The sequence below is a fragment of the Lepidothrix coronata genome, unplaced genomic scaffold (assembly GCF_001604755.1).
Source record: "Lepidothrix coronata isolate B3197 unplaced genomic scaffold, Lepidothrix_coronata-1.0 Scaffold71, whole genome shotgun sequence".
Lineage (NCBI taxonomy): Eukaryota > Metazoa > Chordata > Aves > Passeriformes > Pipridae > Lepidothrix > Lepidothrix coronata.
The window spans coordinates 1648926-1666888 of record NW_016690251.1 but is presented as its reverse complement, the minus strand read 5'-3'; the positions used below and the strand labels follow the sequence as shown (position 1 = coordinate 1666888).

The 17963-nt window shown below is 45.5% G+C and overlaps 1 long non-coding RNA gene across 8 annotated transcripts in view; it reads right to left on the bottom strand.

Moving 5' to 3' along the window:
- Positions 1-17963, bottom strand: part of LOC108499283 — a 55443-nt gene that overhangs the window by 24350 nt on the left and 13130 nt on the right. For all 8 annotated transcript variants that reach the window (XR_001875488.1, XR_001875492.1, XR_001875489.1 and 5 more), the window contains one exon: positions 5476-5616. This is a non-coding gene — a long non-coding RNA (uncharacterized LOC108499283). The remainder of the gene's footprint in view (positions 1-5475; positions 5617-17963) is intronic.

The following is a 17963-nucleotide window of genomic DNA, read 5'->3' as shown; positions in this document are numbered from 1 at the left end:
AAGGTGGGTTTTGACCTCCAGACACATTTTGTAAAGCCCCACTGGTGACACGGTGCTGTCTTTCATGCAGTGCTTGCTCCTACAGCCACCGGAGCAGCTGGGACTTTTCTTGCAGCATTCCTGGGCTCACAGCAGCACTGTCCTGCTTTGCTCCAGAGTGAGGTGCATTGGAAGCTGCTCAAGGAAGGGCTGTTATTTTGCATAGCAGTGAGTTCATTTATGGAGCTGTGTAAATAAAACTACCATCTCTGCCATCTGGGCTACACTCTGCTGAACAGCTGCCGAACCTCTCTCCAGAACAGTGACATTTTACAGTGGGTGAAGTGACTCACTGTGGCACTGCAGCCTTTCTGGCACAGCAAATTTGTGGCTCGTTTGTGGATTATCAGCCAAAAAGGGTGGAAGCACTTTGCACTTTTCAGCATCCTCATGGGACAGGTACGCCTCGGAGCTGGCTACATTCCAACAGAGTGATTCACTTAGTTTAAGCCATATTTTTGGCTTGTATAAGCTGGATCAACATCAATGGAGGTACACCAGTTTACATCAGCCAGAGAACGCGGCTCCGTATTTTCATGGAAAGAAGCTCAGTTCTGGAAGGTTTTGAGCAGGTTCTTGGTGCTGCAGGCTGGATGCCCCTGCGGACAACGAGCGGAAGCAGTGGGATGTGGGGAAATTGGTTTGCTTTGTGTTACTCTGGGGAAGAAATGAGGCAGTACTAGTCACAGTGAATGACAACAGGAGAACAAGAGGAAACATCCAGCAAACAAAATAAAACACTTCAGGACTAAAACTGGGACCTGGGGCTAGAGAAGAGCTGCAACAGGCCCTAGAGAGCCCCTGATGCAGGCAGGCAGGACAGCCGGATCAGACTGTGATACCCATTGCCTCCACTGGACAGACACACGATGCCAACAGCTTTTCAAACCAAGAACTGACAGGATTAAAGCACTTCCATTCAGACACTCAGAGGAAAATGGGCAAACACAGGATGGCCATATGTGACTATAGCTAACACTTCAATGCTGGTCCTGTGCAGTGCTGAACACTTGAGGTGAAGGGATGTGTGCAGCCCCCATCCTGTTCATGCCATACTAAAAGGCTAAGGAGGGCTTACAGCCATCCTCTTTCTCCAGCCCTTTGTGGAGATTTGCTTCTGAGCAAATCCCTCTTCCAAAAACTGACCAACAGCTCAGATACAATGTACACATGTTAAGAAGCTTGGAAACTGGTGTAAGAATTAGGCAGAGCCACAGAGCAATGTGATGTGTTAAATATTGTGGTTGTCTACTGAAACATTCACACAGAGATAGCAGCACTCTTTGCAAAACAAGGTTGAGCATAAGTAACCCCATCTTTTATAAGGAAAATGCAAGCCACAGAGATTAAAGGCTGCTGCTGTTACAATAAAACCAAAATCTGCAAATACCACAGGCACCTTAAGCAAGATTTTGGCAGAATTTGGGCACCTTGGTTGAAAACTGCAATCTGGGAGCTCCATATTCCCATTCTGCTGCTGCCTGGCCCTGGAGGTGCCTGAATTTGCCCACAGTCTCCCTAGGCAGCTGTTAACCAGAGCTGCTCCCACCCAAACACCTCCACTCCAGCTCTCATGTGAGTGCTGCCATGGTCTGCAGTGCTGTCCCCATCCCCACCAGGAACCATCCTGGGAGCTGCAGTGGGAGCACACTGGGACACAGCCTGCGGGTGAGAGACGATGATGAGCACCACAGCCCCCCAGGCAATGCCTCCTGCTGCAGCAGCACTGGAATGAGCTCTCCCTGGGAACAGCCACGTGGTGCCCCATGCAGCTCCCATCCTCTCTGCTACCCACCCTGTGGGGCACGAGGAGCTCCCTAACAGCCCCCCTCCGCTCCCCAGCCATGAGTATACACAGCAAGAACTGCATTTCCCTCCTTCACAGATGCTTTGCAGTGTCATGGTGTCCTGGAACTCTGGCCATTGCCCAGCCTCCTCCATGCACTGCAAAGACACCAGGACAACACAGGCTGGGGTTGGTTCTGTCTTTTGTCACTTTTCCAGCATAACCAAGGCTTGAGGCAGAGCTTTGTTTCAGAAATTGCACGCCCATTTCTCCTCCTGTCCTGTGAACAGGGTAGTTTCAAACAACACATAGTAAGTGCCTGTGGTAAGTAACTGCTGAAGCCCAGCTCCCCCCAGGCTGTCAGCCTCTGCAGTTTTCCCAAACACAATCAACAACCTGGCCTACAGCTTATTTACCCACTTCCAAAATCTTAATCTGACAACTAATGATGCATTAATCACTGTCAGACCATGATCTTTGTTTCTGCTTCTCTGCAGGCATCTGTCAGAATCACAAAAGATTAATTATTGCACTAGCGTGGGTAAAAAAAGTCAGCTCCTCTGCAGAAATACTCCTCAGATGCTTTGTGACCCCTTCAGCAACTACTGACCTGTTCTTCCACTCTTTCACTCACCACTCATATTTCTAGTTCTGGGTATCTGGTCTCTCTTGCCCAAGGACCAGTCATTTTTCAGCCTCACAAGAAGCACTGAAAGAGAGGATCACCAAAATCCCTCCCTGCAGCCCTGTCCCATTTTGGGCACCATGGTTTCCAGCTCATTTAACCACATCGAGAAGGTGCCTACTCTCTCCTTCTGATACACTTTTTATATGGTTCACTTCTAACCTTCCATCCACACAGCACTCTAGGTCATGCAGTATTCAGAAGTATGAAACATCCTGTTCAAAATTAAGCGACCCTGCCTCCAAAGCCTGTGGGATGATGACACAGGAGCAATCTTTGGGAGGCATCCAAGTTCCACAGCAGCAGATGAACCAGCTGCATCGCTTCTTCGAAAGAGCCCCGACAGGCTGAAATATGCTCTTCCTTTACATCTCAAGGGCCTGGACCCAGCTGTCCACAGGAACTGACACTGCCAGGAGATGGAGGGACATCAAGGGTTCATCTGCACATGGAAGCTGTAAGGGTTTATAACACGGGTGCAGCATGAAGTGCCTCTGGAGCCAGTACAGTTTGAACCACAGTAAAGAGTCACAGCTGTTTGCAAAGGCAAAAGGAAATAAGCTATATCTATCTAAAATAAATTTTAAAAATGATAGCTTTTCCTCAAATGCAAACTACTTCCATAAACAGGGGTGTTGGACCTGCATGTCCTGAGCGTTCTCTGCAGTAGCAGCCAGGAAAGTCCATTCGACCACCCTCCACTGCTGAGCACTGCCTAAGGAAGTCTCTCTTCCCCTCCCATGAGCGTTTCTGTGTATGATTCAGCAGCTTTCTACAAAAAGCAGTTTGGAAGATGGATGAGTTCACTACGCCAGAGGGGAGAAACACAAGAGAGCATCTCTCTGGGTGCATGGGAGACATTTCAGCAGGTGCTTGGATCACACAGTGCTCTCTCTGTTTCTTAAACACATCCCAGGTGCCAGAGTTGCTTCAGTTCTTGTTTTTCTCTCTTTAGTAAAGGCCTGAGAAGCAGGAATAGACAAAACCAAGCAGTAAACAAAATCAAGTATTTGTTTATGCCACAGTAGCTTCATTCTAATAATCTAGGAGTGTGTAGGCTTTGCAGAAGGAAAATGCTTGGCACAACCAACACAACGTCATCATGCTGCCACTGATAGAACAGATGGTGAAAGTGTAACCTGACATAAGAGTACCTTTTTCTGTTGGGAGATTTAACTTATAGCTCCTTCCCAGAGACAAATCTAAAGCAGGAAGATTTCTGTCTCCTAAAACTGAAATTCTCTGAGTGTTACACTGCTGAAGATTTAAATGTTTAGTTTATACTTGAAAATTTCCTCCTGTAAAGAAACTCCAGAAGTTCCTATAATCCCAGCATTGCAGTGGAACCCTGTCCACTGGCCTTCAAACATGGCTCCAGCCAGAGCTTCCTGGCCTGCTGTGCTGCTCACGAACCTCCGAGAACGCAGCTGAGTCTTCTTAGAGCTTCACTTCTCATATATTTATGAATTTTAATGGATTCAAGTGGTTCCAGCTGCCAGCTAACACTGCAGAAAGGACAGAGCCAGACCAACCCACACTTCTCCCTCCCCACTGGCAAGTCTATTTGTGGCCCTGCACAGTGCCAGAAATAAACTGCTTTCCTCGGAGAGACCCACTGGCAAGCACTGGGCTCTCTACAGAGGGCACAGCAGCCTCAAAGATACTCCTTTGAACTCTGATTTCAAAGTGCTCATCAAGGGGGTTTAGAAGGCCAGAAGTGCTCCTGGAGTTGTGGTAAGGTGGGAAGAGAAGGGAGGTAAAAATAAGATTTGTCTCCCCTCCACATCCTTGGAAAGAAGTCCTTTGGGGTGTGCCTGCTCCCTTTCATCTCATTTCTTCTAGCTGGAAGATCCCAGCCTCCCAACTGCAGTGCTGAGTATATTTTAAATGATTCATTAATGTTTGCATACAAATGCCAGATGCTTTCTTTTTTAAATAAATAAACAAACATAAACCTCAAACACCCTCTGAGAGATGGAACGTTTTTCCTACAGTGAAGGCCACAGTGGTTGCTTGTGCAGGACAGTGGAAGAAGGTTCCCCACAACCCCAAAATTCTACTCTATAAATATTTCTCCTCCCTTCCTCAACCCTTCCCCCGCCACACAGGTCATCTTGACTCTGGGGAGGGGTGGAAGCGCTGAGAAACGTCAGAGCTGCTTATTTCCCCCTACAGCACTTAGAGGGAGGGGACTTTGGAGGATGAGAGCTGAACATAACTGTTGGGCTCAATGGGAAATTAAGCCCTGTGATTTCCCAGTTCTGGCAGTCTTCAACCTTGCTACACAGTTCCCATCTTCTTTACACCATGAAAATGGCATTGTTACACAAGGGATACCTGAGATAAACAGCGGCTGTGCAGAAACGGGCAATGACAGAGTTTAGAGTCAAAAAGCTCAGATTCAAAATTGCAGGGAAGGTGATAGCAGTGAGAATTGGTCTCTCCCTGTTTGCTCCATAAGCTTTACTCCCATGTGTCAGCTGTCAGGCAAAGGAAATGCCTCCTGCTCTATGTACATACAGCACCTTTCTTGTGGGGACCTGTTCACACACACTGAACTGAATCCACATCAGCAACTGCCATAAAATTTTAAGTAAAAACAGGGAAGTGTATATTCCTTTTATGTCGTGTGCAAAGGCTACTGAAAGCAAGAGGGATTCAGGTGAGCACTCCATGAGATGTGACTGGAATACATTTCTTCTGAAGTGCTCTAATCGCAGCAGTAATGTATTCCCTCTTTTTCCCCTAAGACTGGGAAATCACATTTTAGCGGCTGCCACAGGACTGTCTGGATCAGCATTTCAAGTAGCAATTCAGCTTTTATCAACATTCAACAGCATTGTAAGTCAGGAATAATTAATGTAACATTAACATAGAGTTATCAGGAAAGGTAAGCCTGTAACCATTCAACATCAGATTCATTCAGCATTTCCTGCAATAATGCCACCAGCAGGAAGTTATTTACCATAAATGTTATCTTCAGTGGGATGTTCCAGGGCAGCCAGGAGCAGTTCAGGTGTGCCACCCAGTACCTGCCAGCTTCAAGCTCTTCAGAGCTCTTCAGCGCTCTCCTTAGAGCATCATCTCGGAAAGCTGATTTATGCATCTGCATCAAAACAAAAAGAAATGTTTCTGTAAAACCTACAAACACGTAGCCATGATATATACTAGATGAATATAAACTCTAGGGTTAGACAAAGATATAGATCATACACACAGCCTATAGAGAAATGACAGATGAGGGTCTATAGGAATGATAGATAAGGGTCCATAGAGCCATATTTTTGTATTGATACAGACATATGTATGTGAAAGGATAAATAAAATCAAATTCATACATACATTCAGTAGAACAGGGAAATACATTGTGGCTCTCACAGAAACTGTTTCTTGACTTTTCAGTGGACACATTAGACAGTGTAATGTGTACTGTGCTTAACCACAGCAATACACATATAGATACATATAAAAATAAATAAATTTATATAAATTCAGTCCAAGATTTTTCTTCATAACAGAGGAAGACAGTTAATTTTCTTAACATCTGGAAAGGATTTACTGTCTTTGAGGACAGGCAAGGGGCTTGACTCCTGCATTTCTGTTCCCTCTATCTCGAGGGCTACTCCAGTACAGCTGAAAGGAAAAGGAGCCTGGATGAGGGGTTTGGCTGAGCAGGGTTGCAGTAAATGTCTAGTGGGATTTTAAAACTCGCCAAGGCTGCTACTTTACGCTGACATTAGCAGGAGTGAGGTGCCCAGGCATGCTGGAAAATCCCTGTAGCTACTTAAGTCTCACTTGTAACAGCATAGTACATGTGACAGAGCACCTGGAGCCAGAATCCCACTGAATTTCAGTGGGACACCCGGATCCAGTAAGTTCCAGCAAACCCCTGCATCAGCAAGCACTCACAGAGCTGCAGGACTGGTTGTATCCATGCCACAGCCTGGTTGCTCCCATTGAGCCTCACTTGAATCATTGAATCATAGAATGGTTTTAGTTGGAATGTACCTTAGAGCTTACCTAGTTCCAACCCCCTGCCATGGGCAGGGATACCTTCCACTAGGCCTGGTTGCTCAAAGTCACAGCCAGCCTGGCCTTGAACACTTCCAGGGATGGGACATCCACAGCTTCTCTGGACAACCTGTTCCAGTGCCCCACCACCCTCTGAGTAAGGCATTTCTCCCTAATATCTTACTTAACCCTGCCCTCTGCCAGCTTAGAGCCATTCTCCCCTGTCCTATCACTACATGCCCTTGTTAAAAGTCCCAGGCCAGCTCTCCTTCCCCAGCTGCCACGATTGCTCCACAAGTGGGGTACAAAGAACAGGGAACAACGAGCATGCACGTAGATGCAACAAACCTTTGCTTTGTAAGATAAGCCCCAAAGCCCAGATTCTGCACCATCAATCACAGTGCTGATGTCAGCAGCGTGCACAGAAGTAGGTGAAGGATCACGACTGACTCAGGAGGGAAGACACCTTAACCCTACCCTAAAAGCCTGAAGCAGTGGTGAGGGCATCTGCTATAATCTCCTTGCTATATATGGAGATTTAACTGCATCAAACACATCTTGAACGAATACCACATCTGTCTTTAAAACAGAGAAGAGCTTTTTCCTATGAGTAGAATAATGTTAACAATCTGCTGCCAGGAATTATGTCTAGATAGGCAGTTTCAACACACTGCCCCTTTTTGGGGCCTGCAGAGAAGTCTCATGGCCACAGAGACATTTCTGTGTGAGATGGTCGTGTCACTGCAGGGGTGGGAGAGCAAGGCAGGCCAGCCTGCTGCAGCTTAGGATGCCACACTCCCACTGAATCCTGGTCTCACAATTCCTTAGTGAGTGCCATGGTTGTTTGACTGTGTACAGACCAAACGCTGTAGAAAAATGTAAATATTTCTATGGCCTGGCTTGCTTAAAAGCCTAGGTTGTCTGTCTAAGGGGAAAGGAATGCTGTGCACACACACAGCAGAACAAACCTAATGAAAGACAGAACCCAGAGGTATTCCTTACCCTCCAGAGATGGAGGGCTTCACATTGTTGAAGAGCAGTCACTTGGTACACCACAAAGAGAGCATGAAAGTTGAGATAACACAATTAATAATGAACTCTCCAACACAAAGCACTGCCAGCATCACCATGACCTCACTCTCCTCATGGACAGAAGACAGGCTGCTTTTACAGAGCTATTCACTCATCTCATCTTACTTTTGAGAAAGCAGCCAAGTACCCAGTTCACTCTGTACTGCTGGAGAGTTATGGTGGTGACAGAGCCAGGCTCCTCTCAGAGGTGAGCAGGGGAGGAACAGAGAGAAAATATGCACAAGATGGGAGATGGGAAAACCCACTTAAGATACTAGGAAAAGTGTTTTCACTATGAGGATGGTCAAACACCGGAGTATGGTGAGGAGAGGTGGTGGGACCCCTGTTCTTGGAGACATTCAATCATTAACTGCCCTGAGCAACTTTATTCAAACGGACCTGTCTTGAGTGGAGGTTGGAGTGGGGACATGCAGAGACTGTTATCGTGTCATTCTTTGGCTAACCCAAAGGGGCACTTTTGAAGAAAGTATTTGTCACTATTTCTTCCCTTGCATGCCTCCTGTGTCAGTATATCCACACTGACTGGCTGTTGCAGATACCAGATCAGTACTGGCTGACTGAGCTTCCAGGCAAGCGATGGCTAAGAAATAAACAACCGGCCCTAGGAATTGGATTGAACTGGAGTACAAATTACTTTAAAGACCAGCTTCATTTTGTCAGATGTAGAAGTTCACAAAATAGACTGAAATTCAGTGCTCACAAAGCAAAGACCAGGAGACAGTGACAGTTTGTATCCCTAACACAGAAGCTGCAAAGGGTGAGCTACAGAAAAGAAGGTTCCTTTGTGGCCACCATTTGGATTACTTTTGCCATCACTAAGCCAAGGAGGTCACACCAATTCTGATGGATCACTTCTGCTTGCCTTGCACACCCTTTCCAAACCCTACCTCCTGCATGCACTCCAGCCTCTAACAGCTGAGTCCTGAAGGGCACGTGGGAGGAAACAAAGAGTTTAGCTCCAACAAGTCAGCTTTCTGACTACCCTCCCAGCCCCAGGCAGCTGCAGACACTGGGGAGCAGCAGTTTGATGGCAGGGTGTAAAACACCTCAGCAGTGCTGCTCAGAAATCACCCCTAGAGCCCAATGTGCCCAGCCTGGTCGTGCAGGGTGCTCATGCTGACCCCACTCACCTGGGGAATGTGAGGGCTTGAATACCCATGTAACAACCAAAAAAACCACCCTTCATGAAACAGAGTCAATGGAAGTCCTGAACTGAGGTCCCCAGGCTGTCATTAGTAACTGCAGGTTACACCTCTCTCAGTACAACTCTTGACAAAGACCCTTACCGGTGGGAAGAACAGCCTCCAGCTGAGAGCTACCAAGGTAGCAGAAGAGTCTTGCTGTCAACACAGCAAGATGTTGCATCTCTTCAGCAGCAAGATCACAGGCAGCCAGCACTACCATCAGCTGACAAAAACATCCAAGGCAGCCTTGGTGATCTCCCTCACCCTGCTCTGTCTTTAAACATCATGTTCACATCAGCTCTGAAAGTCATAACTTATATTCATGTTGTATCTCTTTGTCTTTTCAGACGTTACCATCCCAGCTAGTCACAGCCTCTGGCATGGGGAATCACCATTCAACCCTTGTGGCTACAACTGAGAGCACTGTACACTGGGATGCAGCTTCAGTGAGGCCAAGAAAGCTATGCAAGGTGTGCAAATTTTGGAAGATAGCCTAGATGCAACACCAAGTAAGAGGTAAGAGAGGTAAGCCCTGCACAAAGCTTGGCAGAATCCTAATGCACTTAATTTCTTTAGATATATTTATTTAATTGTATCTTTTCATATCATCAGTGCTTGTGAAGTTCAGGTTTAACCTGGGGGAAAAAAGAAAGACTTAGGAGGATGTATGAAAGCCCATCTAAAATATTAAAGCCATTTTTACAGCTAAACATTAAAACTATTTTACATTGTTCCCTCAAATATAACTACCATAATTATGCTAAATGTAAGGCTATTTCTCCCCATTTAACAAGTCCCTGGTCTTGTCTACATGCTTGGGAAAAAAAAGCAAGTAGACAAGGCTTAGATGGGCCAGGATGAAAGTACCAACATCTTGAGGCCCATGCCAGCCTAATTTAAATTGCAGGGTTCAGGGACACAGCAGCCCAGCTGCTTTCTCATCACTTCCAGCCCCTGAGAGACTCATCTCTAGGCTTTAAGACCAAAACTGTTCCACTGGACTGAATCTTCAGGACATTTTCCCTCTGTGGCTCACACTGATTTGTTGCTCCCTGACAAATAGCCCCATCCTTCAAACCTGGGAGACAACCCATCTGACCCCTCTGGGTGCCCTGCTGCCTCTTCCCTTTGCTCCTCCCACAGCCCTTGCTCCGCTCCACCAGGACCCTGTCCTGCCTCAAGGCACCAGGGAAGCTAATCCTTTCCCCTTTATCTATCACCATCGGCAGACTCTTTGCTCACCCAGAAGGGATTTGAATTTGTCTGGCTTAAGGGTGCTCTTGGGGCATCTTTAGGTGCATCTGAATTAAGAAAGGTTTCTGAGAGCTGAAAGCAGCTGCAGCAACCAGCCAGTGACTTGTGAAGGGACCTGTGGTCCTGCAGTTGCCCAGCTGGGGCTGTTTCCCTCGGGCCTTTCATGTGGCCTCACTTCCCTTTCCCTGAAGTTTCTGGCCTCAGTTCCAGACACGTGTGAACAATGCACCCTTGTGTGCCTGTCTCCCATTTAGTGCACAGGCTTGTAAAACTCTTTTAATATGTGATTTACAAGGGTTCTGTTTTGGACTGATATTGTTCTACCCACAAGCTGAGCAAGGGTGAACTGGCTGGAGGTGTTTATGCAGGGCAAGGTGGGAGCTGACAGGCAGGGTTGAAGGCTCTCAGGTCACTGGCAGCTCCAGCATCTGCCACTGCAGCCTATGAGTAGCAATAACAGAACAACATCATTAATGCCTCCCCCAGCTGGCATTAGCCCCAGCAAAGCACCTCCACTTCCAGGAGTAAAATTTTTTGAGGATAAGAAATGTTTAGATTCGGTCAAAAGCAAAAGCAACCAAAAGTTAAACCTATTTGTGAGCTTTTCTCCCCCACAAAAATGGAAAAAAATACTACAAGAAACATAGAAGGAAAAAACAATGGCTTTTTGACTAAACTGAATCATATGGAAAAACAACACCTGATGACTGTATAATAGAAATATATTCTAAAAGAGAATTCTCATGAAAAACAATGTTTACTTTAGAAGGACTGGAAAGCCCAGTCTGTTATCATTTAGGTCCCTAAGTTCCAAATGCTCAAGTAACTACATCCAAAGTCCAGTTCCTTACTGAACTTTAATGAAGTTTCAACTGGAAAAGATAATATAAATTTCCTGTCCTAAAAGAGGCTACCACCACATGCAATTAAAGCGGGGGGGAAGGAGGCAGTGCTGTACTCTGCATCTGATCAGGAAGACTGCTATTCCTTGATTTTATAGACATATATTACAGGATGATGTAATCTCCACTTCAAGTGCTGGCAAAACACAATCACAGCTTTAAGGATTCTTTAAGGAGTTCTTGCTAGGTTTCAGAGCTCTCCAGAAAGCTTAACTAGGGTGATTTCTCAACAGGTTGAAGTAATCTACAAGGTTTTTTTGCCCTTCAGAAGCACCTTGTCCCTGCCTGAAGCAGCTCAAGGATCCCAAGTTTGATCTCTGTTTTGAACTGCTTTGCACCACAATTCCATCAGCTGCAAAAGCAAGTCAGCTTTAAGTGATGCTTCAACAGTGATACCAGTACCCACAGTGCAAGCCCAGTGCCTCTCTCCCTGGGAGACAGGCATGATCATAGCCATAGGATCACGACTCCCAGCTGCTTCCCTGTTCCCAGCCATGCTGGTACCGGAGGGATGACTTTCACTGACTTTGTCAGAACAAACAGAAGGAGAGGGTTGCTCTGCACAAGCAGCAGCAGTGCCACGGCCAAATCCTGCCAAGGACAAGATGCTGAGCTTGCTCTCTTTCTGGGTGAGATCCCAAAACACCTCTTGGTCTGTTTCTTTCATTAGGACAGCTTAGTGATGATGATCCCTCTGTGCACAAAGCCAACACCTCCCCTCTCTACTTCCTGGAAAGGTTGCATTTCTCAGCTGCACCTCTATTTGCAGTGACTGCACTGATGGAAGGCTCCTCAAGACACTTAGGAAAGAAGAAAGCTCATCTACAAACTGTTACCCAAATCCTTTGACTTCTGAGGCTAGAAAGGATTTAGGGTGGAAGCTGTGAATCAGGGCTTGAAGTTGCATCAGACAGGGCACTCTCAGCACTGCATATGTACTTTGGCTCACCAAAGGTGTACAGAGGGATGCCAGAAATAGCTTGGAGGTCTCACTTTACTTTTTTTTTCCCCATAAAGGTTTTCCTTTAGTTCAGCTATTTCATCTGTCTCTCACATCTACTTGCTGAAGTAACTTTTTTTTTTTTTTTTAATTCTATTTCCCAATACCAATTCCTGGGAACCTCAAAGGGTGAGGCACTCCACAGCTTTCAAAATAATGACATTTCTCTTGGCATACTGATTACCAATACTGCCGCTGCACGCCACGTGCAAAAACAGGTTTCTGAGAATGTGGAGACTCTTAAATAAAACACTATGGCTCAGCAGACTTATATTTTCTAACCACACTTGAAAAAAAAATTTTGGCATTTATTCCCCTCCTGTTTCTCTCTTCTCCACACCAAAATGTCAACATTAGAATTTACAACCTCCACAAAGCATGTTTCCAAGTGTTTTGCTGCTCTCTTAAATGAGCTTTTCAACCATACACTAGCCATAGCCTAAATATACCCTGATGCCTTTACAAAAGGATAGGGAAGAAACCTTCTTTCTCTCATGTCTACATAAATAGTTTTCCTTAAAACCAGCCAACAGCTTGAACAAGAAATGATGGCACATAAAATCATGTAAATAAGTGAAGCTCATATCAATTAAGTTTAGGAGCAGAGAGAGGAAAAGAGTGCGTGTTGTGTGTATGTGGATTTGTGCACAGGCAATATTACAGTAAACACTTTCATTGCAGAAGTGAAGTGTAGTAACCTGGTACCCAGAGGGATCAGAAGCAAGGCCACCTGGGCAAACACTCTGCCCTCCCTGCACATTTACCTTATGCTGTAGCCTCACACTTCAAATCATGTGCCATTTTTTCCATCCCAGATAATTCAACGCTTAGCAGAGGCGGCACGAACCGAATAAAATGTTACTCAACATTTGACCCTCATCACTGTTTCCTGGCTTGTGTCTTCCACACTGTGCAGGGTTCCAGCACTTCTCTGAACACAGAACTATTCAGTTACCATACAGCCCTCAGTGAGATGCCTGTCATAAGGATCCTGACTGCTTGCAAGCTCTAATGACTGTAACCATGGAACTCCTCGGCGAAACAAAGGAATGGTACTACTTCTTATTTAGATGTGGAAGTGACCACAGAGATGGTCAGAAGTGTCCTTTTATTTCAGTGACTAATTTGGGATTTTTAGAGGCTGACATTTCAGAGGTAACCTCATCCAGTAATGCTTCCTAGTACCTCTATCCTGCCTTGCCAAGGAGGGAAGGATCAGTGATGCCTTTGCCTGGTGATGAGATGGCTATTCCCTCTCAGGAGCTGACTCTGCCCATGCCCTTGCATGATCACCTCAGTTCTTGACCTCTCTGGCATCTTCCTGCCCTGCTACCACAGCACATGGAGGAGCTGGGGAACTGCACTTGCACTCCAGGCTCTGCCTTGGCTGCTAGTTTATTAATGGATGAAATTCAAAATGCTAATCCCAATCCACAAAGCCACCAGTGCACTGGGGTCAATTAGCTCTGCAGCTGCCTTGACCTGGATGCCCCATGGCGACAAGCTTGGAAAACATTTGCCTGCCCCTGCCACAGATTTCCTGGGAGCAGTAGAATAAGCTCCTTTGCCTTCAGACTTGACTTCAGCTGAACTGGATTGCCTTTAGAGAGCCCTGGAAGGGCTGGCTCATCTCCAAACCTACTGAAATCAGGAGTCCCATTTATTTTTCCCACGAATTTTGAATCATGCCCCAACACGGCTCTTCATTTTCCCTTTGCCATAAAGTCAAATTTCTTACCAAGACATTTTAGGTAGGAGTTCAGTTAGGATGGAGCAGGCTGTGCTGCTCCTGAGTTGGCAGGAAACAACAGTCCCTAGACATTAACATGATGGACATGTCGACATGGAGAAACGTATGGTACCAATTAAGACAGTATCAACAATTATGCAGAACACAGTTGAGTGGATTAATTTGTTGCCTGGAGTAAAGGCTGCCAGTACGAAGCTGGCTGTCAAGAGACACGCTTTCATCTTGCCTGGTGCCAAATATTATGAAGCCCATGTATACTAAGGATGATCACTGGGTTTCTTTTTCCACCAGCAATCTTGAAGCAGGGAGGGCACAACCAATTAATGTCTCTACACACTGCCTTCTTTCTTCTTTGTGAAAAAAAAAAAAAAAAAGAAAAAATCAAACCAAAGCCACACTTGAAAAAAATCCCCAAATGACCATTACTCCCAAAAGACTAAAATAAGAACCGCAAAGTAACTGGGAAAGGATAGTTCTTTTCTTGCTCAAAAAGGTTTTCTTTTGCTGAGAGGCTGATGCGACAACTCATTTGTCAAACACACTTTTTCCCAGTTCTCTAAGCAGAGAGATGAAAAATGGTTAAATCATCTGTGTGATTTTTTTTTTCAACTTGCTATTTTTACGCTGACCAGGAGGATACTTACACACTCTTCATCTCTTTCTTCCCACCTGTTTTATGCCAAGGAAGATGCAAGATTACCTCTAGCAAGTTGTGACTAAGTTCTCCTGCCTTGCCAAACACCATAAGAACAAGCAGCTGATTTTCTCTAAAAACCTTATGTTTGCAACACACTATGTAGGTCTATGGCTGTCAGAGTATTAAACAGCAAAGAAAAAACTAGGACTTGTAAATAATCACTTGCTGCATTAATAAGCAGCAGCATTTGAATTCCTGATAAAGCTTTGTACCAGCTGTGCTTTGTCCCAAAATCCCATTAAAAAAAAAAATCTGCTTATGCTTGTTCCTACAATATGAAGAATATTGAACTACTCTTGGTAAACTCTGCTGTTGCCTCCAGTGCATCTGGTCCCACATGAGGCTTTCATTTCTCCATATTTAGCCTTGTTAAACTACAGCATGCCTACCTGAGACATAAATTACCTTGAGGCTTGGAGTAATGCCATTGTAAGAAAACTATTCATAACACTGCACTCCTTTATTTAATGCAGGCAAAAGTCCTCTGCCCACTTACAACACAGTACACGCTGACGACAGTTGTTGATGGAGAAATCCAATTTTAATCCAACATTCCCGGTAAGCACATTGTTCTCTGAGTAGCAGAGCTATGAAATCTGTTCTTTTTCTGAAGGTTTATATCCTGCACACCTTAGTCCCTGAGACATTTATAGCGTATTTGCAGTCTGGCAATATTCCCATCACAAAACCTTCCAGATCCTTCCTATTATCTTTATTTATACTACTACTCCTTGCGTAAAGAAGCTGGAAGCTGCGGGGTTCCAGAAACTACCTCCTTCTCAGACCAGGCATGAGACTGCCTTTCCTTAGGGACTGCATTCCTATTGGTCTCTCCAGCTCTGATGCTGATTTTGAGGAAAAAATATTCTTCAGGCCTTTCCTCCTTGGCCAAACTTGATCAAAATCACTCAACACTTACCAAAGCTTTTTAGGGTAAAGAATGAGTGGCCAGTACAAGAGATCAGACTAACACCATCCATACCTGCTTTGTGCATGTGCAATTCCTGTCTGGGTTCTTCCCTGCCAAGTGGCAGTGCAAAGGGGCCTCCAGCAAACTGCTCACTAGGTGCTGTGTGTGAAGTCTGAGGGTCTTTCTGTCTAATTAGCAATTATTTGCTGATATTGCACAGGTAACACAGGGCACTTAACAGAATATTGAGCCTCCAGAGAGGCACTTCATGCTTTCCACCAGCATCTCATCCCCTGCACTAAGGAATGGGAAGGAATCTTCACAGCTACTTTCAACACCTCCACTGAACTCTAGTGTATTTCTGGGTGCTTTGACCCATTTTTCTAATTCAGGGCTCATTTTTCTTCATTTCAAGAGCCACGTGTCCAGGGTTGTTCTCTCCGCTGTGCTCGGGGATTTCCATAGAGGCAAATTTCAAGAGGCACTTCCTGAAAAGTTATTTCTGCAGCCAGTAATCCTCTGTCTGCTTCCAGGCACACCATCTTCCTTGGAAATACCAGCCCCGATGAGCGACATCCCCCTTCCATGGAAGGAGAGAGGCAGTTCCCAAAGCACAGGGGTGGCGAGCTCCCCCTTGGATGGCTTCTCCCTGGATAGATGCTCTGCTCAGGACACAGCAGTTTTTCATGTCCACAGAGTTCCCCCAAAGCACACTGATGCCTCCTGCCCTCCAGCACTGCTCCCAAGGTCCAGCTCTGCCCCATGGTTCCGTCTTATCTGCTGTTTCCAGATGCTCCTGACACAGCCTGAAGGGCAGAGAGGACCAGCAGTAATGTCAGGGAGAACTGAGGAAGGTCAAAACAGGACAGGATAAATTGTATCCATTCAGACGTGCCAAAACTCAATTTTGTCCCCAATTAAACGTCTAAACATCTACATCATTAAGAATCTTGATTGGGGGGGGGGAAATGTATTCCCTCTCCTTTTTCCTCCTGCTGGCAACTGCAATAATAACAATTCTTCCAAAACATCTTTTCACTACCACCTTTTTTCCTTTTCTACCTTTTTTTTTTACTATGTCTGAGCTTTCCCAATGTGAAATGTTTTCAGAAATGTCAAGATAGACAAACATCCACAAAACAATAAAAAATATGAGATAGGAAAATAACAGCTAGACTTTGTTGAGCCTTTTAGACTAAGTAGCACAAGAAAAGGAGGAGAAAAACAGCCAACTTAAAATTCTGAAATATCTACATATTACCTTCCTTAAAAAATAACTCTTAAGTTTTTCTTTGAAAAAATACTTCTGAATACATGGAGATGGGCATCTTCTGAAAGATAAGTTAGGTTTCCATGAAGCCTCATTTTTCAGTAGGAAATATTTCACTGGGGAGGAAAAAAAGCCAGCTCATTATAATGAAAGTTTAGTCATCACCATCACATGATCAGTGATTAAGAGCAGCATGATGCCAGGTAGACTGCTTCCTCACCAAGTTAGGGTAGAGGGGAGCTTCAGGAGGCCTTGAATAACTGGAAAAGATACAGGACAGTGCATATTGTAACAGCCAAGACAGTTATTCTCCAGTACTGCTGAAACAGTCATGAGCTTCTCACCCTCCCACAAGGAAGAAGAGGGTAGCGCCCACATGAAGCCCACATGGAGTCTATGCCTTTTGCATCACTGGGAATAAGAGACGGCAAAATAATATGATCCAGCCTGCTTTCAAAGAAATGACTCAGCCATTCAAATGCACTAAAATATTCAACATCATTTATGTATTGAAGTACTTGAAAATAAAAAGTTTTCTTCAGGAGGATTAGAAAGCGTGAGCTCAAAAACAAAGTCAATCCTTCTACGAAGCTCCTCATTGGCACCTCCTGAGACATTTAATCCTGGTCTGTGCTGAGAATTTCCTTCAGATGGGAGGTCACTGGACAGGCCTCTCTCTTGGTTGCTATGTTCAAGGTGGTGTGACAGAGGGCTGGAACAGAAGGCTGGGAAGGTCTGCTGGTTCAAATGCATCTCCTCTACTAGCAGTGAGACCAAGGGGATTTCCTCTCGACAGCCAAACTGCCTTTTCTCCCCCAGAGACAAAGTACAAAGCTACACTGCACCTGCAGCTGCCCATATCCAGAGGGAAATCGCCTCTCCATACCCAAGTCTTCCCAAGCAGCACACAGCAGTGAGCCCAGGCTGGGTCCTGAGTACGGCTCTCCCTACATCCCCCCCCCTCAGGGAGCACTCACATCCTCAGACTGCACTTCACAAGCCAAAATCTGCAAATACATGGCGCTCTCTAGTGTTTTTGCTCTGCTCGGGAGAAACACATCCCAAGGCACTGACATCATTCCAGAGAGCATGGCACAAACATCCAGGCAGAGGGATGCCCAAGGCCTGCTGTTCATTCGGACCAATTTGCCAGTGTATCTGTTGGACTGAACCTTCTGGGGGATGCCGTTCCAGCTGTCTGGCTGTGGGACCCACCAGCAGTGCAACACCTCCAGGGCAGTCCTTTAAACAAAATCAGGTTTTAAGCCACATTCCTGATGGACAGAACTATTTCAGGGAAGTTTCTGATCCAGGACTAAGTCCCTGCAGAACCTAAGTGTGATCCTGTCAGCTCCCAAATTGGCCATCAGCAATGGGTTGTGG